We start from the raw sequence: 24464 nt of genomic DNA, 5'->3' as shown, positions 1-24464 counted from the left end.
TGACCAGATGAGAATGATTCTGAGAGGAGGGAAGGACATTTTTACTGAGAGGTAAGCGTTCAGAAAACTGACAGGGGGTACCTGGGTTTTGTCCTCACCCCTGTTCGGTCTCAGTCTCTTCAGTTGACTTCAGCAGAAACACTTTTGATTAGTACAAGTGGATGTAAAAGTCAGAACTGGACCCTTAATTAAAGATTCAGCCTCTCTGAATAGGATAGATTGTGATCTAAATAGATGTGATCATATTTCCTGTGCTTTATTTTTTTAGAGTAAGAAATGCTTCTCAAATTCACCATTAACACTATTGCTAGATTCTGCAGTGGCTGCTTATGTTTCATTATAATTACTGATAGATACCTTATTAGTTTGATTTCAGGGGTGCTTTGCCTCATTTTTCTTTCCCCCCAACATCGCTGTGCATAAAGTAAACAGCCCCTGGGCAGACCGTCAGTGGGAGCTGCCACTGTGGCAGCACATGGAAGTTTTCGAGCTCAGGTGAAAAGACACAAGGGTCAAATGTGAAAGGGGGAAAAGAAACCCGAGTACATGGGAAACAAGGAAATTACTAAAAAGCTTTGGAAACATATCTGTGCCTGGGACCGTAGTGGGAGAGGAGAGAAATAATTGTGCTTATTATCAAAACAAGTTTCCAAACCTAATGGCAGAATTCACTGTCTGGATTTCTTTCAGGACCCCCAAAACTGCAGTTACCCCTATCTGAGCCACACTGAATCAGATAAACACTACATATTTTAAATTTGTAATAGCATACATCTCAGTAGCCTCCGAAAGAGCTGACTGTAAGATGCTACAAAAAACTTGGCTATGCCTTTGAAACCTGTAGGAACCACTGGTTTCAATCTGTTTCAAACCAAAGGCTGGATTTCATCTCCCCATGCTTTAACCAGTGACAGAGTAAACAGCTGCATTGCTGCTAGTTAGCCTAAATCCCCTTTCCTGAATGTGGCAGAAGATAGGTATTCTTAGGGCATAATTTATTTGACCTATTTTATATGTCAGCTTAAGGTTGGGTGAGATAAATCTTATCTTAAAAGCTCTGTCTCTTCTGATTGCAAAGGGAGCCCAAGTTAAACATTCAGAGAAAAGCGCCTGTGTTTGCTCACATCTGCCTCTCACCAAATGTTTCAGCATCCACGGACTTTAGGTTGTTTCCTCCCTTTCCCAAAAATATCAGCCAACATTTTTCAGCCTCCATTTTTTTTTCCTTTGGAGAAAACACTGTTACACAGAGGCAAAACCTTTTCCACTGTCTCTAACGCAAACAGGTGCCTTGCTCCGTGCATGTGCACTGGACAATGCCCATTTCTTGCACCAGGAGAGCTACTACCATGGTTGGGATCTGGCAGGACTGGGGCTGTGGTCAAAGCTGCTCTGTTGGGAAGGTTTGATGCGGCCTGGATTTTGGTTTTATCAGCCCCTCAGAGCTGTGAGGGATTTTAAAGAAATCTGACACTGCTTGCTCCTTCTAAAAATGATACCTTGATACACATCAGTGCACTCATCAGTTTGAGACAGTCACAGGGATGCTGGTAGCTTGTAGAGGCACATGATTCATTTCCCACGCAGCACTTTCAGTGATCTGTTTTTAATACTGGTCGCTGACACCCTGCTCTCACTAAGGAGCATCGTGTGGCACACGCTGTACAAATAATACCAGAGTTTTTTTCCAAAGGGCTATTTTTGACAAGAGCTGTTGCTCTGACAGCAAATCACTCGATCAGTTCAAACTGAATGTCTGTTAGAGGATGGCTTTTCATTTTTTTTCATTTTCCCCCCTTTTTTTGTGTGTCGCTAAGAAAAATGAAGCAGTGGGTGTTGATTCATGACAGTTTTACTAAAATATCAAAAGAGTACAGTTCAGTTTAAGAATAGATTAGCACCAAGGGGGATGATCAGTGGGGCTTGCACTCCTGCTTTTCTTCTTGCTTGGATGAAGTGGGTTTCTGGAGAAGCGCCATTTGCACAAGGAGCATGTAGGACCCATAGGATCGGGCCCTAGGAGTCAGCTGGTAGGGCACCCAGGATGCAGAACAAGCACCCCCCAGCGCTTTGGGAGCTGGAGAGCTCTCCTCAGTAGTGTTTCCTCCCGCAAGAGCTGGATTCAGTGTCTACCAAGGACATTTGCAAAATTTCCAGCAAGCTCCACAGTGCTGGATTTGGGCCAGGGGCAAACAAACTGGAAACCAGCAGCGGGCTGGGGGAAGCCCATCTCTCTTGACTCCTGGCCAAGGTACATCATCCCCTGCTTCCAGCAAAACTGAATGCGAAACCCATGCCTCAATGCGAAAGATATCCCGTGTATCCAATAGGGCAGTCAAGATCATCTAGTCCTTTTCAAGGAGTTTTTCTACGGCACTTTACAAAAATAGGTTGACAGGTGGTCGCGGAGCTTTGCCATGTTCTCATGGATTACGAGAACAGAAGGAAGCAGTCTGTGACTGTTGGATCTGCAGTCCTGGAAGACAAATCTTGGAGAAAATGACCTGATTTTTCTGAAAAACATGTGCCCGTGACCTGTCTCTCTTTTTAATTGCTCACTTCATGACACTCATGAACGCAAGTGCGCATGTACGTAAATACACAGGAGTCCCACAGCAATTTTTTTTTTTCAGAGATTCTTCTCCTTTTCACATTCTGGTCTTATTTAAGCATGCTTTAGAGTGGAGGTGTGTTTTCTCCCTGGAAATAATTGTCTGTTTTGCTCTAGGTGATCCTGCTTGGGGAGAGGTCGTGGTGGGGGTTGGACTAGATGATCTCGAGGTCCTTTCCAGCCTCAACCATTCTGTGGTTCTGTGATTTTATTTTCTGAAGTGCAACTGTATGTGTGAAACAGTAAAGGGGATAAACAGACACCAAACTACATCCAGCATTAACAGTTATCTTAAATCAATTGATAATCCCTTGTCAAGCTGATTGCTGTCAAACACAGGACAAGCAAAGGCATTTTTCTTTCCCACCATTGCAGCTGTTGTCTTTTTCTTTTAGCCCAATTAAGCAAAGAGAAAAGGAGAAGCACCATATCAGAGCCAGTTTGCCTTGGGATATAAATTGTCCTCCTGTGTTTGTCTATAGCCAACACTGCAAGAATAACAAAGCAATGCCATAAACCCAGACACTGTGCAGAAAACACAAAGGAACTATTTTTTTCCCTCCAAGCCAGCATGGCATCCAGCCACAGTTCCCCCAGGCAGGCGCCAGCCCTCCCTCTCCAGGCTCTGGCTCATTGCAGGACTGCACACAGCCATCCTGCATGACCTGCAGCCAGCCCAGAGCCCCTGGGGACAGGGGACAGCTCACTGGCATCGGGCTCCTTCCCCTTGTCACCCTGGAGGATGATGGTTTACTCTGGGTGCCATCATGAAAGCCGATTTCCCTCCTCCACCTCTCTGCACTTGGCGGGAGAGAGCCCTCTGCCTTTTGGCTTGGAAAACAAGAGAAAATCAGTAATTTTCTCTGTCGCCGCTAGCCAAGGCCCCCCTAGAAGTGAGCTGACACTATTATTGCAGAAGTGAATCTGACTTCTGGCAGTAAATGCCAAAGAAGTGCATCGCCCTTGTGGCTTGTTGTCTACATGGCAGGACACCCCGTTGTGTGCTGGATTGTCACATGTAATCTATGCAAATGCAGTCATTAGCTTCAGCAGCTGTTTTTTTATTGTGCTGCTTCAAAAATGAAAAGGCATCAGCAGGGATTTTTGTTTTCATACCTAGATTTTGAGGAACAGAATAAACGGCAACAAGCTCTCGTTCCCATGAACAGTTCAGGAGGCTAGGCACCTACTTCCACTCAGTACAAGAACATCGTATTCCCTGCTTTTCGAAGTCTCTAAATGGTAACAAAAATCCTCATAACGGCCTTAGGAAAGCAGATTTGAACTTATTGGCTTCCTATGCAACGTACAGACACCTTACTGAGGTATCAAAGAGGAGAATCAATGTGTAGGAGGTTTAAGTTCGTCATTCCTGGCCTTTGCTACCAACCAGTGCCTCCCGTTACAAAATGCCCTTTGGCTCCCCTTAGGCTACTTCATTAGGGGGCCATGGTAGACATCAGACCAGTGGGCAAGGTAGTTTGGATGCAGCCACTTGGGTTTGGATGGCAAGAGGGTTTAATAGCACCAGTGCAGGCCAGTTTCATAGAATCATGGCTTGGGTTAAAGCCCACCCAGTTCCAACCCCCTGCCATGGGCAGGGACACCTCCCACCAGACCAGGTTGCCCAAAGCCCCATCCAGCCTGGCCTTGAACACCTCCAGTTTATGCCACTTGCCTCATCACCAGGCAGGATTTTGAGCAGAGAGCAGATGCAACCCCAAAGTCCCATCCTGGAGCTGGGGTGCGGCGATGAGCGCACTGGGGGGCGCATCCACCTCCAGGCTGTGAGAGCCTTGGGGCTTGCGGTGGGAATTGGGACCCAAGCAGGAGCCCAGCCAGGCAAGGCCAGCATCAAAGAGGCAGGAAGGAGGGTGAAAAGCTGAACTAAGAGGATTTGCTGGGGGCCGTGCCAGGAAGCCCCTGGAGCAGCCATATGGCTGCAGCCGCTGCTGGGCACCACCAGGCCCCCTGAGCCTGGAGGCAGCTTCTCAGCAGCACGACACCACCAGCAGTGACCCTGCGGGGGTGGCACCGCCGCTCCGCAGCTGCTGGTCTCACGAGGTGCAGTAAGCATGCAGGACGGCTGTGGGGCAGGGACAAGGGGATTAGGGAGCCCGGCCAAGCTCTGCACCCCATGGCCCGCCCCGTCAGCCCCCAAGCACAAGCCCACCACCTGTGGGCATGGAAGAGGGCATGGGGCTGCGCTACGGTAATTAAGTGTGGATCATGCATCTGCCTCCTGGACGTTTAAATCTGAGTGAGTTTAATTGAGTTTTAATTAAAGCTGATGTGAATCAGCTTAAATCTTTGCTCCTTCAGTTCTCTAGGGAGATTTTAAGTGCAGAGGTGTGAGGCTATCTCATGGAGGCTGGAAGGTCTGACATGGTTAACAGTTAAGTGTGTGTGAAAACCTAGCTGTGCTGACCCAAATTCAGCTCAGAAAGAGTTCAGCGCAGTGTCCTTGGAAATCAGAGAGGCCACTTCTGATGGCACAGAGGCACTTCTGCCACGTGCCAGCACAGGGTGGGAAGAACCTCGTGGGCATCCAGCACTGCTGTGACAAGGTGCAAGGTGTCACAGGAAGTGACAAGTCAAGGTCATGGTGTCGGACCCTGTGTCCAGATATGGCTCCAGGGATCAGAAACTCATCTCTGGCAGACCAGGTCTTCTTACTCACATGCAGGAGCAGGAGACAACAGGCTGGGGCCAGCCTGAGCTGCAGGAATAGGTTCCCACAGGGGCTGAAGACATTCAGCATCACAGCTCTCTGCCCTGAGCACAAGGTGCATATTTTCTCCTTGGTTTCTCCAAAGTAAATAAATAGCTCTGTGTGTCCTAAAGAAAACCAACCCTACCAAAATACTTTGTTGCACAAGTAAAAGGGAAAGGGTAAGAAAAAAAAAAAATCACATCAACTATCTCCCTTAATGAATAATTGGGAAGCACTTAGATATCACTTAAGCAATTATAGGAATACATATAAATTAAGGTAGAGCAGAACACAGTAGTACACGCTAATGTAAATTTGATGTGACTCCAGTACCTGACTCTTGCATTTGGACTGCAAATATGGTAAAGCATTTTAAGGGAATGATGCTTTTCTATTAATCATTTATAGTATTGATAGGGTATTTCCTGGAAGAGTCTCTCATTTATTTATTTTTTTACACTGAACATTATGGATATCCAATTATAATAAAGCATTACAAAGTATTTGCTTCTAGATAGGGAGATTAAAAAAAATCAGAAAAGTTTCTCTTAACATCAGAAGTGAAAAGTGAAAAGTCATTTACCCTAAGGAAATATATGAACCTGTTACCAGCTAAAAGCATGCAATATGCTTGAGAGGTTTCTGAACATTTTAATAAAGGGTTTGTACATAGTTTGTCATGTCTCTCTTACACTTAATAAGAATTAATGAGAACAAGAATAACACAAAATACTCTCAAAATGGCAGGAAAAAAATAACGAAGCACTTTCATCCTCCTGTATTTCAAACTGGTAACATGTTTTTCACTGTACGTGTCTGGAAGAGAGAAGGCCCTGGAGAATGTTACTTTGAATCCCTGTTGAGTGGGTTTCCCACTATCTGAGGGTTTCCTACCATAAGCCATAGCTGGTCCATCATGCTACGGGGCTAAATTACAAAGGCATGGATGTAGTTATTTTTATACCACATCTGTAACACCCCGGGGATCTGATTACGTAAGATAGTACCAGAGATGCAGAAGGCTGCCCTTTCCAGAAATTTACATCTACGGATTTTCAAGTGAAAAGTACAGATCTGGGCAACGTATAAACCATAACGTGAGTACTCACATTTGCATTTAAGCATCCTAATGAACAGCCAAATGAAAGCACCAAAATCAGAGACATAATACAAAATGACGGCTGATGTAACTCAGTCAGGCCCTTGATCAAAGACAGAGCCAGGCCGAGAGCTGCCCATTTAGGTGTGGGCATACTGGAGAGGGGAGCTGGGTGTACCCTGGCCAGCCCTGGATCGACTCAGGCAATGATTCCCCCAAATCCTGGTTTCCTACTACTCCCATTCCCCATGGGCAGAGGCCCCTGAGGAGTACCAAGGAGATTCCTCTTGCAAGGAGTTGGGAAATGGGGGGCTGCAGGCACTGCATGGAGCCAGGAGAGGATTTCATTTTCCTGGAGGTCTCATGAGGACTGTAGGAGAGGTGAACACCTCTAACCCCAGACTTCGGCCCTCTCCGAGGGGAATCGAGCACTTCCAGAGGACGTAGCATTTCCAAAGGAAAAAGAAAAGCTGTGGCTGGCATGGAGAGAAACACAAAATGGATCCTTCCTGGCAAGGCCCACATTATGCACAATGTCTCCATGAGCCTTACAGCCATGTTTGACATACCTCAAACTCACCAGTTTTGGGTCTCTGCCCCAGGTTGATACATTATGTCAGGAACGAAGAGGAAGAACAGGTTTATCTTACATAAAAAAAAAAAAGAAGTGTTGGATATTACTGAATTACAGAAAGTACTGACCTCCTATGTATCACGCTATTTTTTCCCTTAGTGTATTCTATGAGATCACTATTAGAAATATACAGGCTCCATGCAGTAATTAGGGATTTTTAATAGGTATTTTCCTGTCTCTGTGGTCATTTGAACGTTTTTCTGTAGAAACTCAACTGAGAATTTCCGAAAGAGACTAGTACTACCAGACTGGTTTAATCCCTACTTCCTTTATCTGCATTTCTAAGTCTCAACATGATTTAATTAGTGACCAGCCTTACAGCATGTGTGGATTACTGTCCTATTAAGACAACAAATTTTTAACAGGATTTTAAAACAACATTTGCAAAACTCATTATCCCCGGCCCAGTCCCCAGCCATTCAAGGGGACAAGTGGACCTTTGATGTTTGTAAAAGTCATATTTCTGAGCACATTTCTTGTATTTTTGCACTGGGATACTGCAGACTTTTGCACATCTTTCTGTTGCTCCTCTAGAACACAAAGTGTATCATAAGCCACTGTTTCCGAAGGAGGATTGGCTGGCTTTAGCTCTGATAAATATATGAATAGCTGCACTGAACCCCGAGACAGAAGCAGTCATCTCACCTGGCTTCTGGCAAAGCAGGAAGAGGTGGTGTATGCCGTGGGTGGGCCACGTGGCTGGATGCAGTCCCTCATTCCTGCCAGCTCTGCAAGATCCACGTCTCCATTGACATTTCCACTTTTGCCAGCCTTAACCACTAATTTTATTTGCAGCAAGCAGTGCAGATTTAGTCAATTCTGCTTGAGGGAAAAACAGCTCTGGCAGACAGCTCTCGTATTTAGCATCACACCTTTTCACTTTTCTCCACATTCTCTTTGAATACCGAAGAAAGTCATAGATTTTAACATGAAAGATAACTGCAGTAGCCATCTTCCCCATTTCAAAAGCAGAGATGTCACTAGTGACCTTGAGTGGCTAAATGTAAATTCATCATTGCAAAGGAACATTTGTGCTTGATTCACAAAACTTTGATATTAAAAGAAAAAATGCATTAACTCTGATTAACATGGAAGGTACCTGGTTATTGGAGGCATGGGAAGTGGGACCAGAATGGTGTTGGCTTTGTAGTCTGCTGGAGATAAACTGGAAAAGAGGTGGGAGATGGGGAAGAAGGTTACATGGAGACAGAGCTCAGCCCAAGTCACCCGTCGGACCTCCATGGGCTCCGGTGGTTCTGTGCCAAACTGCCCCCGTGTGAACCTGTGCACATGGAAGAAGAGCAGAGAAATGGTGGACAAAGAAGGGAAGATTTAAACAAAAAGCAGCAAAGGGTGAGGACAGAAAGAAGATATGGCTATGCCACACGGAAATTACAATACAAAGAAGTAACACCTTGTCTTCTGTCTCTAACACAAAACATAGACTTCAGTGCAGCTGGGAAAGAGAAATACCCTGGGCTGCTGTGGCACAAGCTGACGCTGAGGTTACACATGCACAAACGATGACCCAGAAGGCCAGATCATAGCTGCCCAAGCTCCAGTGCCTGCATTTCTGTAATGGTGTCAGTGTATAGGTTGTGCTGAAAAGCAATATACTGCAAAGCAAAGCTGGAAACACAGCTGGAGTGCAGGCGATGCAGACTGCAGAGCAGCCAGCAGCCCAAAACAATGTTTTGAAGACAGAAATGGCCGTGGGCATTGTAATAGAAAGTCAACCCCAATCCTTGCTGCTCCAGAGGGGTTTCACCAGCACTACCACAGGTGGGACCAGGCTGAGATCCTGCTTCCACCCTTGTTTCCATGCATGGCTGAAATACAAAGAAATTAAATATCCCTGAACTTGCAGATGGCATTGCATGAAGGTAAAAGGAAGGGAAATGCCTTTTCCTTTTGTCCTTTCTAGGCAAGGACAAAACCAATCTGGCCAGGATAGTGGCTTTCTAATTAAATTAATCTTAAAAAAAAAAAATACCTGCCTTCACATGACACGAGTAAGACTATTTGAACCCCAAAGAGCTCCTGAGCTTGCCTGCCACAAGCCAGGTTCCAGCAGCAGTCCTTATTTCCACATTTGATTGAAGAAGCACCATTACCGGTGTGAGCTACTTCAGCTCACCCCTTACTGATCTCCGGGTTCAGATCTTTATCTCACAGTTTCCTCTTGCTGTTAAAAGGCAACACAGTCAAGAGAGGAATCTGGTGGCATAGGTAGTGGCTGAGTTTCACAGAAAGTGCCTGGTAAAACCCCTTCATCCGTGCTGGGTTAATGGTTAGACTTGATGATCTTGAAGGTCTTTTCTAACCTAAGTGATTCTATGCTCGTATGATTTTTGTTTCTGGTCACTTCCTTACTTAAGGACATCTCTCTGCTCTGTCCTTTAAAAATCCCTTGAGGGAAAAATATACCCAGTAAAATTAAATTTATCCTTGATATTCTTCAAAGGTTGAATGTAACCCAGGTGATCTGTTCACTGCTTTTCTTCCCACGCATGTGGATAAAAGACATTATGTTCAGCATCGCTTTCGAACTTTGTATTCTTGTCCTCAAAAGTAGTGCGGGTCTTTCTTTGAAGCAGTAAAGAAAAAACAGGAAAGGACAAGCTTTTTTGAGAAACTGCTCCAGGAGCAGAGGATAAAATGAATTTGTCCAGATAGACCGGTTATTAAAATAAATAAATAAATAAAAAGAACAAGAAAATGAACAAAAAAATAAAAAGAGCCAGAGTAACAGGTGAAGGGCAGGGGAGAACAAACCAGTATGCAAGAGCAGTCTGGCTAATGGCTGGGCCTGAAGAAAGGTGCAGACATTGAACAGGTGGGTAGGAAAGCCAAGGAAAAGGCCAAAAAATCTCACCAGTGCCTTGGGCAGCCCAAAGGAGAGGAGCAGGGAGATCTGTAAGCAGCGTCAGCAGCTTCACCACCATGCCCACACTGAAAAGGCGGTGGCACCACTTCTCTCTGGAGCTGCAAAGGGCATCAGAAACACCTTGAAACTAAACGACTAATATGGAATACGTGCACACAGGCACATATTTGTCCTTTGCTTGAGGCTATGGTTGATTCAACTACCACGTGTGATTTGAGTAACATCAGGATTCAGAGGGCCAAACTGACGTGTCCCTGAGACAATTTCATTAAAATGTTTAAAACCACACAACTGCCAGTTGTTCCAAGTGGCAGACGCTTGGGGAGTCAACGAGGAATTCACAAGAGCTCAATGAAAAGCAAAACCTCAAACTCAAGTGCTGCCAGCTGACAAAAGCAGCCTGGAATTACTTGTCTCAATTAGTTAAATTTGTGAATTCACATCCCCCAGAGTGGTTTTTTTTTTGGGGGGGGGGGGGGGAGGGGGGGGAGGTTGAATATTTACACAGTAACTTCCTTAAATCCTTACATCTTGACAGAACAAGCAACTGTCAGGACTCTTGATTTATATTTCTACTTTTGCACTGATTTTCCAGGAGAACATGGGAACACCACATCAGTACTCGGGTTCTGTTTCTCTAGCTGTTCAGCAGATTAGTAATAAACTGAATTCATTATTCTTATGGTAATTTAGGTTTCTTAAATTGATGATGCTGTGCAAATGGAAAAGTAATTATTATGTGGATTCCTCGTGCCCACAAAACTCACTGCAATTGTGGCTATAGAAGGTCATCAGTTTTTATTTACTAAGGATTTTATGGGTTAACCCAATGAGAGCTCTTTTTGTTGCTGCTATTGGTTTATTCTACATGAGAGTTGTAAGAGGCTGTAGCTGTTTCTTGCTTTCTAATTAGAGAAATAGTCTGTTCCAGCACAATAATTTTTATATTTCTGTTAGTTGGCATAAGGCTGCGTCTATTTGCCCTTGATTACGTGTTTAATTAAGTCTACAATATTCCATAATTAATCTCTTAAACAAGATCTGAAATGGAGATTAGGTCTTGTTATGATTCTCAGCTTACTCATCTCTTTTTACTACATGAAAAGCCATTTCGCATCAGGCGTCCTGTTAACTCTTCGTGCTGTTGCCATAGTCCCAGCATTCCTTCCAACACTAACAATCAATATTTGCTAAAAAAAAAAAAAAAAGTTTGGCAATGAGAAAACAAACAAACAAACAAACAAAAAAAACCAACACAGCCAGCAGCATTCTGTGATGGTCTGGATTTTCTGCCTGGCCAAGCTCCCACCTATAAAATTTCCCCCTTCTGCCAGCAGGTCTCCTACATGCCCTTCACTCCCATTAAAGCAAAAGAAAAAACACCCTGCATGAGCGCTCTGCTGCAAATTTTCCCTCTTTCCACCCCAGCTCCCAGCCTGAATGTGCTTTGTCTGGGCTGCTGCTTTGATGTGGCATCAGGCAGCTTTGAAACAATCACTTGAAGACAGCATTAAAGGCAGCCAAGGGTAAAACATCCAGCAGCCACTGTGCAACTGCACAGATATGTGCCAGAGCTGTGCAGGGAAGGCAGAGATACCCACAAAAACCCCTGACTTTGGGACCAGGGCTGCTTGGCTGCCACGCAGAAGGAGCTCTACAAAATTTGGGCAGGAGCAAAGCTCTGCCCTCCCATTTCAAACCCTTCACGACTTTGAGCTCAAGCAGGACAGATGCAGCCCTGCCAGAGCTGTTGTCACGTGTTGGTTTTGAACAATAGAGGATTGAGAAGGGGGGCAAAAAAAAGTTGTTTGTGTGCATCTGTCAATAAGGGAGCTTAAGCTGGCGATGAGAGGCAAGTGCTGGAGAGGTACTCCGGGAGATTAAGTGCAGCAGATTTATAGGTGAAATCTGGTTAGTGTTGATGCAAAAGGTTGTGGGGGAGATTTTCAAAAGCATGTGTGGGAGGAGAGACTGCTTGCATACTATTGATTTTCTATTTTGGTGCCTAGCTCTCATCTGTGTGTAACAGTCCTCTTGTGAAGCACTGGAGCTCCTGGAGATAGTGGAAGATGCCCGTGAAGCAAGCAGGAGCTGAGCAGTCAACACTGACAGCATCATCCAATGCAGGAAGAGAGGGAGGGAGATGGAAAACCATGGGAAAGACGCCCCCATTTCCACCACACCCCACCAAGTACTGCCATTCATGTGCAAAGGGAACACAGTGCCATGGTCCCCAGTCTTTATGTATTTTCCGAATAACGGGCAGCTACGGTGAAGGGCAAAGAGGAGCTGCACGATGTGCAGCACGTGTCGGAGAGCAGTGGCCTCTAGAGCTGCTGGCGGCCTTCCAGCTTTGCAAGCAGGAGTCATTGCTGCATCAGGGAGCACGGACACAGGGGGCTGGGCCCCAGAGTCCACTTACCCTTAATTAACTCATCCCCGTCTGCGGACAGTCCCATCCCGTGATGTTTCTCCCCTGTTTTGTCCAGACCTGGGTAACAGCACAGTGCAGTGGCAGCAAGGGGATGGAGCTGCAGCGAGTGCCCACACACAGGGTGGGGAGAGGGGGACGTAAAAGCAGGAGTGGCTTTAACAAAACCCTAACCAGGGGCACACTGACTCTCTTCTTGCAGTCAGGAAACAGCAGCAGCTGCTGCTCCACCACGTGCACTTTGTTTTTCTTTCTGAAGGGAAAAAAATAAAGTAGGTCAGTATCTTATTTGCCAGAAGCAGAGATTAAGGATATTAGGAAAGGGCACAGAATAGTCTAAGCTGCTCAGGAAAGCATCGAGGATCCAACCTGCATGGGTTTGTTCATGAATGAGGAATTCAGTTGTTGACACAAAAAACAGACATCATGTTTAGATACTACATGAACAAGAGATGTCAGGTGTGATGCTAGTAGATAGGAATATGCATTGATTAGAGGATATTAAAGCAAAGAGTGTGGTTTCTGGCTCTTGAAAACTAAGAGAAAGTAGAAAAATATTAGCTGTCATGAAATGAAGAGTGCTAATCAAATCCTACTTCACTTATGTAGTCTCACCTTCTAAAGCACTGCACACATACAAAGCCTCTTGAAATTATCATAGAATCACAGAATGGTTTGGGTTGGAAAAGGGACCTTAAAGCCCACCCAGTTCCAATCCCCTGCCATGGGCAGGGATGCCACCCACTATACCAGGTAGCCCAGGGCCTTGTCCAGCCTGGCGTTCACCTCTGGGAATGGGGCATCCACAGCTTCTCTGGGCAACCTGTGCCAGGGCCTCACCATCTTCCAAGTGAAGAATTTCCTTCTAACATCTAAATCTCTTTCATTTTAAAACCTTGTCTCTCTTGTTTTATCATTATCTGCCTAAGAAAAAAAAGTCTTTTTCCATCTTTTTTTCATAAGCTCCCTTTAAATATTGAAAAGCTGCAATGAGGTCTCCTCAGAGCATCATCTTCTCCAGGCTGAACATCCTCACGGCCTTTGGTGAAGCCATGCTGGCTGTCTCTGATCACCTCCTTGTCCTGCATGTGCCTTGGCATTGCTTCCAGGAGGATCTGTTCCGTGACCCTTTGAGGCACAGAGGTGAGGCTCACCGGTCTGTAGTTCCCTGGGTCCTCCTTTCTACCCTTTTTAAAAATGGGAGTGATGTTTTCCTTTTTCCAGTCACCAGGGACTTCACCTGGCTGCCAGGGCTTTTCAAACATGATGGAGAGAGGCTTGGCAAATCCATCAGTCAGTTCCCTCAAGACCCTGGGATGCACGGCATCAGGCCCCATAGACTTGTACCTGTTCAGTTCCATCAGGTGGTCTCAAACCTGCTCTTTGCTTACAGCAGGAGGGACTTTGCTCCCCCACCCCTCATCTACAGTTTCAGGGAAGCGGGAGGCATGGCAAGCCTGTCTGGCAGTGAAGACTGAGGCAAAGAACCTGTTCAGTACCTCAGCCTTCTCCACGTCTGCCATGACCAGTTCTCCCTTCTGGTCTATCAGAGGGGGGGCACTCTCCTTGGCCCTTCTTTTCTGGCCCGCGTACCCACAGAATCCCTTGATGGGATGGGAGCTGCGGGTAACCAGCAGCATTTATGGTAGCTAAACGAGTGCAGGAAGCAGCAGGATGTCACCTGTAGGCCCGCCACCATAAATCCATAGCCATTAGGCACGGCAAGCGTTGTCACATATGAAGGACTCGGATGTTTTGCCTTCCAGTCTTCACACACTGAGATGATAATTGTTCCTGCTCCTGGTTCAGGCACATCCCATCCAGCGACAAACAGGGAACATCACATTTCAGACCATTCCAGTTAACAATAATCTGCAAATTCTGGGAAAGTGAGAGAACAGAAAAACCTCGCATGTTTTATTTTTTGATATGGATAGAGACATTCACTGAGGAGGTAGGGAGGATAATATATACAAATTATACAATGCAACAAGATTTTGTACACTGGTCCATTAAGTACGAATTAGATGTTTCAGTGAAAGCCTGTTACTGAATACTCTGAAGTCTTCTTTCACTTAAATTCCTCTTGTGACTATGTCCACACGGTTTTTTCCTCACAGGCAAGGAGCCAGTAACACTTGCTAAAAGCTGTAAAGCTATTCAGGAAATCACCTCACCAGCACTTTGCTATGGGGGTCTCTCCTGTTTCAAAGAGGAACCAAAGCTTTTTCAAGTGGTCAGGTCAATAGGGTGCAAGACCACCACGCTCATCTCCATTTGTGACTGCGGATTTTAAAATTAGACATTTTTAAGACGTATAATGCCTTGGAGACAGCCAACACCCTCAGGGAAGCAAGGACCGATTCTGAACAGCTTCATGGAAAAAAAAATATTTTTCCTCATTAGCTACTGCTTAATTTTGTACTTTCCAGTTTCTCCCCGAGGTCCTTGGATGTAACAGTTAAGACTCTTGTTTACAAAGGAAAGTTAATGTGTTAAAACTACGTATTGAACTTCCATTCACTTTGGGATTTTGTTTTGTTTTTTTTTCCATAAGAACTTCTTCTTCCTCATTTTTTCCTTACAAATTAACGGAAGAGAAATTACCAGTGTATGTCAGGATATTCAATATTTTATCTTTGACATTTTTTTCTCACCTGATAGTTCAGCTGGAACCAGTAATAACTTGGTATGCTATGATGTAGCTTCTACAGGACTTTCCTTTTTTCCTTTGCAAGCTTTTTAAGACTCAGTGTAAAGACATCGCAAACACCAGACATCTTAGAGTAAAAACAGCCCTTCAGCATTAAAGACAAAAATGCAGACCGTGCTGATGCTGGAGACCTTCATCTGCCAACTGTATGTTGTTGTTCTAACCACTAGACATAATATTGTCATTCTGCAGTTGGATTGAAGTTTCCAGCAGTTTGGGAAGAAACATTATTCACGGTGACTTTAGTACCCCTTCATGGATTAATTGGAGATATTTTCCAAATAATACTATTAGAAAACAGAATTATCTATAGATCAAGCTTCAGGGCCCTCAGTGAAATTGGTCTGAGCACCACATAAAGTAAGAGGAACAATCTTTGACCTGAATAGATTGCCATCTAAGCAAACCAAAGGGAGAATTGATGAAAAGAGGATATTATCTCAGTTTTCCACAGGCAAACAGGAGTAACGCAGAAATTAAATGACTTATCTGAGGTCAGAGAGAGCCTGCAGCACATCCAGTCATCAAAATCACATCTCCCAGAGTTCCAGATTTAACTGTGAAACCATCTTCCTACTCTCATACAACCATCAAGGATGATTAAAAATAAAAAGATAGAGAATTAACCCTCAGCTTATAACAGCCTGGAAATTATTACAATATCTCTAAGAGAAACCAAATATCTTCCTCTCTATCACGTATCTGTCAGCAATTTAACAGTTCTTCCGGGGAGCTGGGGTACAGTAAAGTTTTTTTTTTTTTTTTTTTTTTTTGCTTGTGCTGCCTAGAGAATCTGGCATACAGGAATATTTATGAACTACTTAAGATGCTTTGTTGAAAACAAGTCACATAATTCACATGATTAATTTTGTTAGAGTGGCCACATCTTCTGCCACATTAAAAGGAAATATTGCTTTGTGTACTGATTGTTACATTATTCCACGCTTACCTTGATGCGACTTTCCTTCACAGAGGACAAAACTAATAGGAAACCAATTAATATCTTTGATGTGTAACAGCTGCTGGCCATCACACAGATACCATTTATATCTGTCTATTTCAACCTCTGCATTTTCAGAGACACGGAAGAGGAGGATTTCCTATGTGCCCAGGGAAATGGAAGTCTTACCTGTATAGAGCGCATGGAGCTTTGTCTCCAGTCTGGGGCCACAGAAACCCCTCAATATATTCATTCACCATGACAGTGTATTTTCTTCCACTTCCAAGTTTCACGTATTCAACCACGGGTCTTGTTTCCTGCCCTCAGACCTTGGTATATCTATGGTATTATGACACATCTGGAACATAACCTGAAAATAACGGGGATCCCACATTGGTATCACTGAGCCCTTTGGGAAACATGGGGGTATGAGGAGCAAAATTGCCTTGGAACCTTTTCCTGACATCCAGCCTGACCCTCCCCTGTCCCAGCTCCATGCCATTAATGATCTTCTTAGCCAAGGTGCCCTCACAGATCTGTGCTCCTTCTTACACCCCTTTCCTTCCCACCAGGTACCTTGAGTAGTTATCTGGAGACCAGCTTTGCTTCCCTGGAGGGATGGAAATTGATCTTGTAACTGGTTGAAGGCTTGCTCGAGGGAAGAGAGAAATATTAGCTCAAATTGCATCTAAGATATTGCCTAGAAACTAGGTCTCCCAGTGCCTGGCCAAGTGTGCTAACCCCTGCAGGACAAATGGATGGACACCACCAATTCCACAGAAGGAAACAGGGACGAGGCTGAAGTCTGAGCTAAAAAATGGTTGAATAAGAGGACTGGGCTTTCTGGAGTCTGAGATGGTGGAAAGATCTCAGCTCTGATAAGAGGAAATAATAGAAGTGCATAACCTGGGCTTGGAATTAGCTTCTCTAAAGCTGTACATGGGTTGTGTGGGACATCAATTTGTCCTTCTGAGATGCTTCACGCCATATTTAATCCATCCCATTAAAGCAGGGTCCAGAACCCAGATCGGAGACCCTGGTCTCCAACCTGGAAGCAATAAAGTTATAAATCACTAGGAACGAGCCACACACCCACCTTAAAGTGCTTATCAGCACCATTTAGGGTAGCATGGACAGTTTCCAGGACACAGGTGGTAAGCGCAGTGAATTCAGAGCTACACTGTGAAGTATCAGCACAGGTCAGCATTATCCCAGTCCATCCTGTGATTTGCCCTCTCTGTACATTTTCCACGTAGTATAGAGTTTTAGGCTTTTAATACCGGACTCTTCATCCCACCAGCGGGTAAGTATTGAGTATGTTACCTCTCAGACGCAAAGAAAGTGCTTGCGCTTCCAGCTACATAGCTGAATCTGACTGATAACAGCCTTTTGTCCAGTACGTTAGTAGTCACGAATCATATTTAGTGACTGAGGAGGTTGGGTGCAGTCATCTGCTCTTCATTCGCAGTTCTCTGCTGTAACCTGTGTTTCCTTCTCGGTAATCACCCTTGAAAGCATCTCCAACTTGGCAGTCCATGCCAAAACCATAAGCAGAGAAGGTTTTAAAAGAATGCTAGGAAGAATCCCAGTTTTGTCAGCCTCTTTTTTCTTGTCCAACAACACAGCACATGCCGCAGAAGCACCAGGAAGCAGAGGCCAGGACCCTGATGCCAGAGGACTCCCTGGCAAGCTTTAGGCAGCACAGAGAGGCCCAAGGAGAGGCTGAAGATGGGAGGGGGCAGCTTCTCAGGCTTTCTGCTCCACTGCGGCCCTGCTCAGCCCAGCACACAGCTTAAGCCCCAGAGAGGTGGCTGCCTGAACCCACCAAGGTCCAGGGAGCAAAAGCTGGAGCCTCCCATTTCACACGCAGCTCTTAAGCAGTAAGTTAATAGCTAAAAGGCAGCAAAGAGGCAGAACCTGGCACGTTACCTCCTTGCAGTTTTCACAAAATGCCAACGTATCTGTCAGTCCCTAACCAGCTCGGCGTGCCAGTTTTCTGAATCCTGTTCTTCAGTTTCTCTTGCCTACCAGGCAAACCCACCTCTGGGCTGCATCCCAAACTCTGCTCCCAATAGCACAAAACATCGGCCTCTGCTCTCTACTAACAGTGTCCTAGGAGCCCCCCAACACTCCGTGAACAGCAAAGGGTGGGCAGGTGGCTTGCAACGGGTGCCAGTGCTGCTCTGGAGGCTGCTGCCATGACATGCTCCATCAAATAGCCTTTGCAGTGTTTAACATCTGGGCACCGTGCTCCTTCACCAGCCCTCACTTTCCAGGGCATGTTTTTAAGCTGCTCCAAACCTCAGATCTCTGACCTGTAAAAGCTGTGGGAAGGCAATTCACGGCGCCTGACTTCACACGTGACTGAGCCGCTCACCCAAGGCTCCCTGCACAGTCAAGCAAGAAAAAAAAGGCATTTTCACCATGTGCTTCGTACGACCCTGCTCAGATGTGCACCGAAGCCAGCTGTGCACCAGGAGCAGACGTTCATCCACACATGGAGCCAAGGGTGACCGGCTCAGAAGTGGGCACACAAAGCCGGGGAGATGAAACCCACCGGCTGCCACTGGGACCTGGCCACATACCAGCAGCTTGTGATTCCTCCTCTAGGTTTGCTGGAAGGAGCGTTCAAGGGTTTCAGAAATTTATTGGGATGCTGGCATAAGTGATCAATTTCATCTGTTTCTCCTTGTTTTTCCATGATTCATGGCTTTGACATGTACCTCTGTATTGTCTGTTGAGTTAGTGCTAGGATCTCTTGGGGAAAATTTAACAGTTCACACAACTAACTTAACACTACTTGCTTGTACAAGTTATAAAATTCACTTGCATTTTATACACCTCTTCTACCCACTACAGATCTATTATTCTGGAAATGACAGAGAATGATTCCAGGATTGCCAAGTTATTCAAAAACCTCGTCATTGTTGTGCAGGTTTGCAGTAGTAGTTGTAGTCTTACAGGAGTTGCTGAAAAATTAGTGAGCATCTTCCCTAAGAGATTGCACAGGTGTTTTTCCTACCATAGTTGTGGCTTTCACTTTTAAATAAAATCTATTTTTTAGAAATCAACTTGTCCAATTCAAAGTCTGATAAAACAAACTACATATTATGGTCTGGAAAAAAATGAAGAGGGAAAATGGGGCAGTTTTGATTATCTTGTTCCATGGAAAGGAAAAAAGAAAGTAATTGGATTTATTGGTACTGTAAGCATTACGGCTGAAAATGATAATGTAACAGAGCCTCGGGCTCTTTCCATAGCTCTAACTCCATTTAGATGGCACATGAAAGCTCATCCTGCAATGACAAGAGCGAGTGCGTGCCTCCAATTACACTGGCATTTGAATGGCACTAAAATAAAGGCACTAAACACTGCTGAGAGCTGCCTCTCATGCTCAGATTAACCGTAGCCAATATTTCAATTTGCGAATCACCATAAAGACAGTCGTATGGTACATTCTAGTAACAGGCTATACTTAGATTTGATAGAATTTTTATGCTCTTTCAAAAACAAACACACTGCATTCAGTTTTCTACTTGCTATAGTTTCATCCGCTGTAGAGGCTGCCTCCTCCCACCCACGCTTCTCTTCTGCTTAGCTCCAGCGCCCAGAGAGCCGGAGTCCCCGAGGAGGAGTAAGCAGCTGGATGGGTGCGTTGGTAAGGCACTTCTGTGCTCAGCCTTTCACCCCCAATGAAGATTTAAAAGTGAAATGAGGCTTAGTCTGGTTTGTTAATATGAACCCGAGTACAAAGGCTTGACAGCTCCCTCTTGCTTAACCTTCAATACATTTGAAGACTTACATCTCCAGAACGTGCAATTAAAGCATTGTAGGGTACGTGCCACTATCAGATTACACTCTTTGATGGATACTGATAAAAAAATATTTCAAAACAAAGTAGGAAAAAAAAGGAAAAAGCAAGATATTTTGAATACATCGCTTCCTTCACCCAGGTGGAGTTACTGTCTCTGCAAAGCAACCAGGTCAGAACATCTTCAACACAATGGATCACTTGGGAAAAAAAAATAAAAATCTTTGCATGTAGGAAACCATCCCCTTCCTAATGGAAAAGGGCAAATGTTGAGGTCACAGCATTCAGTACACTGGCTTCAGAGAAACGCCGCTTTAGGGGTGTGAATCCACTACACAGGAAAGTATTAAAAATTACAAACGCCCACTATTATTTTCATAATTAAGACAAAAACATCTTTCTTTCCTTCCTGTCTTAAAACCATTTGGATAAAAAAATGTTTTTACATAAAGGGCTACCAGTTTTAAACTGCTACATAAAATTCAACAGGTACAGGAACATCTTGGATTTTATTTATTTTTCCTTCTATAAAGCATGCTGTAACCTGGAGCTGAATACAGAATATTTGTTATCCATAACAAAGTGGGAAAACTCAGTTTAGCCCAACCTGTACGACAGAGCTAGTGTGCATGGGGGGGACTTTTCCTTAGTCTAAAAACTAAAATTAACCTGAAAAGCTACAGAGAAGGTAAGCATGGTTTAATAGTGAGCCCTGAAGCCTCTGGAGCTGGAAGAGCTTCACTCAGTGGAACAGCCGTAGTTCTGTTTAATGTTCCAAACTCTTTCTAGAAACCAAGTTCCTGTGACCTCGTAAGAACTGAGATGCCCTAACTCTTTCTAGGCTGTGATCACCAATTTCCAAAGCCTTCCCAGGTTCTACAGCCTTCCTAGAAGCACATCCACACTAGGCGTGTGCCTGTGTAACTAACACTAACGGTACCCCCATCACCTGTTACACTAAGAAGCCTACAAAGCAACAGGCTGGAAGCAAGCAGCACAGTTTCAGAACTCCTTTTATTTGCAGTAAATGAGAACAGCTCTCCCTAATCCTCGTAATGACGGAGCACCACACTTCACCTCCTCAAGTGCTGCTCTCCCAGCACTTGGCGGAGCCCAGCTAATGGTGCTTTTCAGAAAGGGGTCAGGTCATTAGCTCCGCCGCAGACCTGCTGTAATTACTGCACTGTTCTGCAGCTCAGGACAAGCATGGTGTGCTATTGCTGGGGATCCCAAATGGTATTTTTCTACCTTGCTGGCTTGAATAGCTGTTACTGAGATGAGCAGCTCAGTAGCAACCCCCCTGTCCCTTGGCTGACCTCCACAGCTACATACGAGTAGCTCTCCTCTGCCTCAGTTGCCTTGTGGTCTGACTGAACATGGGAAATAGGAGAGAGAAGCAAGAAAATAGAGTGGATCAGAAACTGAATAGCCGCAAGAACATCAACCCCAATAGAGCATAGAGGACTGAATGCGAAGCTGCAGAGAGAAGAGCAGTCTACACTAGTTTGCAGTCTTTAAATTTTTGGCAAGAATTTAGGAAAGCAAAGTCAAATTTACATATGGATTCTTATCTTTAAGTAGAACAAGCCAAATTAAGACCCAGGAATTCAGATTTTTAGGGCTATATATAACTCCATGATAGCATTATATAAATAGTTTAAGTTCTCCATACATTACCTTAAACACTAATAAATGAAATTAGTTCTTACTGCTAACCCTAATCCTTTCCCCACTGCTGAACTCCAGCTGACCAGCCTTTCTGCTGCAAGTCTGTAAGCAGAAACTCATTCTTTTACAGCCTTGTGATCTGTGCTTAGCATGCAATCTCCTCCACATGATCTCTGCTTGGGAAGCAGTTCTGTTTCCATTTTTTTGGTTCATATCAGCAAATACCTAGATACCAGTTATCTCTCCTCTCCCAGGCTGTCTTTTGGCACTGTGGATGGACTTGTCTGCTATGGGATATAAGAAACAGCAAAGGAATTAGAGCTCTGTTCAGCCTCCTATTGTTATTTATAGCCACTGAAACCTCAGTGCTCTTCCCTCTGCATCACATTTCACAAAATTCATGGTGATGGTTACATTGATGGTTCCAGTCATACTCCATGCTTGTTTTTCACATTCTCCTGGCACACCATGCATTTGCCATCCAAAGCCAATTCACTATGACTTCTTAAAAACAACCAATAAATTAATTTTTACCAAGCTTTGCCTAGATGAAGCCCTACACCAATTACACTTCTTTTGCAACCCTACTAACTGCCCTCCTCTGGATCATTCTAGCTGCATTGACACCAGGATTTAAATTATTTTCTATGTCATAAACACGCTCCTCCTTAAAGGCAGGAAGATTGCATAAACAATCATTTTTCTTCCACAAACCAACACTTTTCAATATGCTTCATCATAGCTGTCAATAGTCTCCTTTAATATTTCCTGCACCCGCAATAGGCATTTAAAAGTCATTCAGATAAATGATATAATATCAATTAGAGCCTCTTTCCTGCTTGTGTGTTGTCCTTAACACATCAAAGTGAAAAGAAGTCACATTTATTATGCTGTCATGGTAATCACACTTTTACCTCTTGAATATATTGTGGACTAATGGGACACTTGCACGTCATCAAATAACCTAAAACTATTAGACCACACACATGCAAATTCCAGCAAGCAAAAAGGTAATCATTTAGCTTATTATGAATCATTTCTTCCATCAGCACACTACTAAAAACAAGTTTACTAAAAGTTTAAAGTAGGATTAGAAAATAAAGAAAGATTCAATCACTAGGTGCATTTCCCCCATTAAAGCATTCTCACATTCAACTCGAACAAAACCTGAAGCTGCAGCAGTCTGGTGCTTTCGCAGGGAGGAACTTAGCTGGAGCAACTAGCATCAGAGCTGATGAATATTTCCTAAAGATGAATATTTCTGAAGAACACATCTGCACTCCTGGATGTTCAGAGAACAAGCCTGTCCACTTCCCAGACAGGTTCTTGCAAGAGCATAGCCATCTTTAATGTTTTACACACAGGAGCTTCAGGGCATGGAACAAACCCAAAACAGACAGCAACGTTTTTAGGACTGTTTTAGGTCTTACACCAAATTCTGAAAGTAGCTCAGCCAACATCAAAACCCTCAAAGCCACCGTAGTATCAGCCCTCACTTCCCAGTGTGGCCATCACAAAGGTCACGAATGCCAAGTCCATCTCCAGTTTTGTCTTTACAGAGTTTATACATCCCACTTGCTTCTAACCATTACACTTTGTAGCCAGCTTATTCTTCCTATAGCTCGTCTACTCAGATTTAACAAGTATATTCCAGGTGATGTCTATAACCACAACCTGCCTACGTTCAGGCAGGTGAGGCAAGAAATGCTCCCTGGACTAAGTCAGCAGATCAAATTAACCAGCCACTAGACTACACTAAGCACTAAGAACTGAATTTAAACTTAGCTTTCCCCACCGCTCATATATGCCCCCATGAAACTGTGTGCATGTTCACCCTACTGAGAAGCATCCCCCCCCTCAAAGCACACACGGATGAGCACGCTGATGCACTTCATGTAGCAGCTACTGCCGCTGGAGACAGAACCCAGCCGACAGATGTTAGGATTGTTGTGGCATGTGGTTAAAATGTACTGCTATGGCTTGCAGGAGTTCTGACATTTCCCTTTAATGGTACTATCCTGATTCTCTTGCAGTTTAGCTCCAGCGTACAGCCTGCCTACCTGACATGAAGCTGCTGGAATAACCCTCCAACAGACTGAGAACTCTGTAAGTTGCATCTAGCCACAGCAGGAGGGTCCCAATCTGTAACAAAGATGACAACATTGCATATGCACTGCATTGTCCAACACTCCATTACATTAGTTTACATCTATGAACAGAAGTCATGTTGTCAATGCAGATCAAGATGGGTTAAGCACATGAATTATAAGCAAATATGAGTAAAACGCTACCAGAGCTTCTTGCAGCAATGTCTAACAGCAAGTAATTAGGAAGAGCTTTATTACCATGACAAAAATCACTTGCTATCAGTGCTAAATGAACAGTATCAGTGTACAGTCCCTGGAAGCCTCAGAGATTTAACGAAAATAACTTTCAACACTCAATTGAAAAAGCCATTGAGAAGATAGGCTGATGTTGTCACTGATGTTTTCAGAAAACCATTCCTATTTATAGCATGAATTTAGTTGAAAACACTAATCTGGATTACCAAGCAAAGAGTAATGGTAATACTGAGTAGACACGTAAAGCTCTCTTCCTAACATTCAAGTTAAGCACAGAATAGTGTTTGCAATTAACAGAGCAGCAGCATACAGTCAATAACACAGAAGGAAGCTGTGCCAGTCTCCCATACCTAAAGGTTACAGGATCATTCAGGAAACTAATAAATAGGATGAGTCACTTCCATATTTTCTAGTCTGTATCAGGTGTTCCACCCACAGAATTAATTTTTTATTCAATAGATCCAAAGTTTACACACCATTATAAATGGACTATTTAATGCCCAATTAGATTGGCAATATTAAGATCATTTTATTTTAAGCTTCATAGCTTTTCAAAACATGTACAAATAAAATACTCATTACAAAATTCCATTTACTGAAGTTTTTCCATGAATA

The 24464-nt window shown here is 44.1% G+C and overlaps 1 long non-coding RNA gene across 3 annotated transcripts; it reads right to left on the bottom strand.

Moving 5' to 3' along the window:
• Positions 1 to 1333: 1333 nt before the first annotated feature.
• On the bottom strand, positions 1334 to 17490 carry LOC310896438. Of its 3 annotated transcripts, none has more exons than XR_014581483.1 (5): positions 12367 to 17490; positions 11026 to 11134; positions 9933 to 10042; positions 8157 to 8339; positions 1334 to 2837 (listed from the first exon to the last, which is right to left on the bottom strand). It is a non-coding gene; the product is annotated as an uncharacterized lncRNA (long non-coding RNA). The 3 variants fall into 3 exon arrangements; XR_014581484.1 differs by lacking the exon at positions 11026 to 11134 and having other exon boundaries at positions 12367 to 12628; positions 13126 to 17490; XR_014581485.1 differs by lacking the exon at positions 11026 to 11134 and having other exon boundaries at positions 12367 to 17484.
• Between the last annotated feature and the right edge of the window lie 6974 nt (positions 17491 to 24464).

This window comes from Anser anser, assembly GCF_964211835.1.
Source record: "Anser anser genome assembly, chromosome: 1".
Taxonomy (NCBI): Eukaryota; Metazoa; Chordata; class Aves; order Anseriformes; family Anatidae; genus Anser; species Anser anser.
The sequence above is the reverse complement of the archived record's forward strand: the minus strand, read 5'-3'. Positions and strand labels throughout refer to the sequence as shown.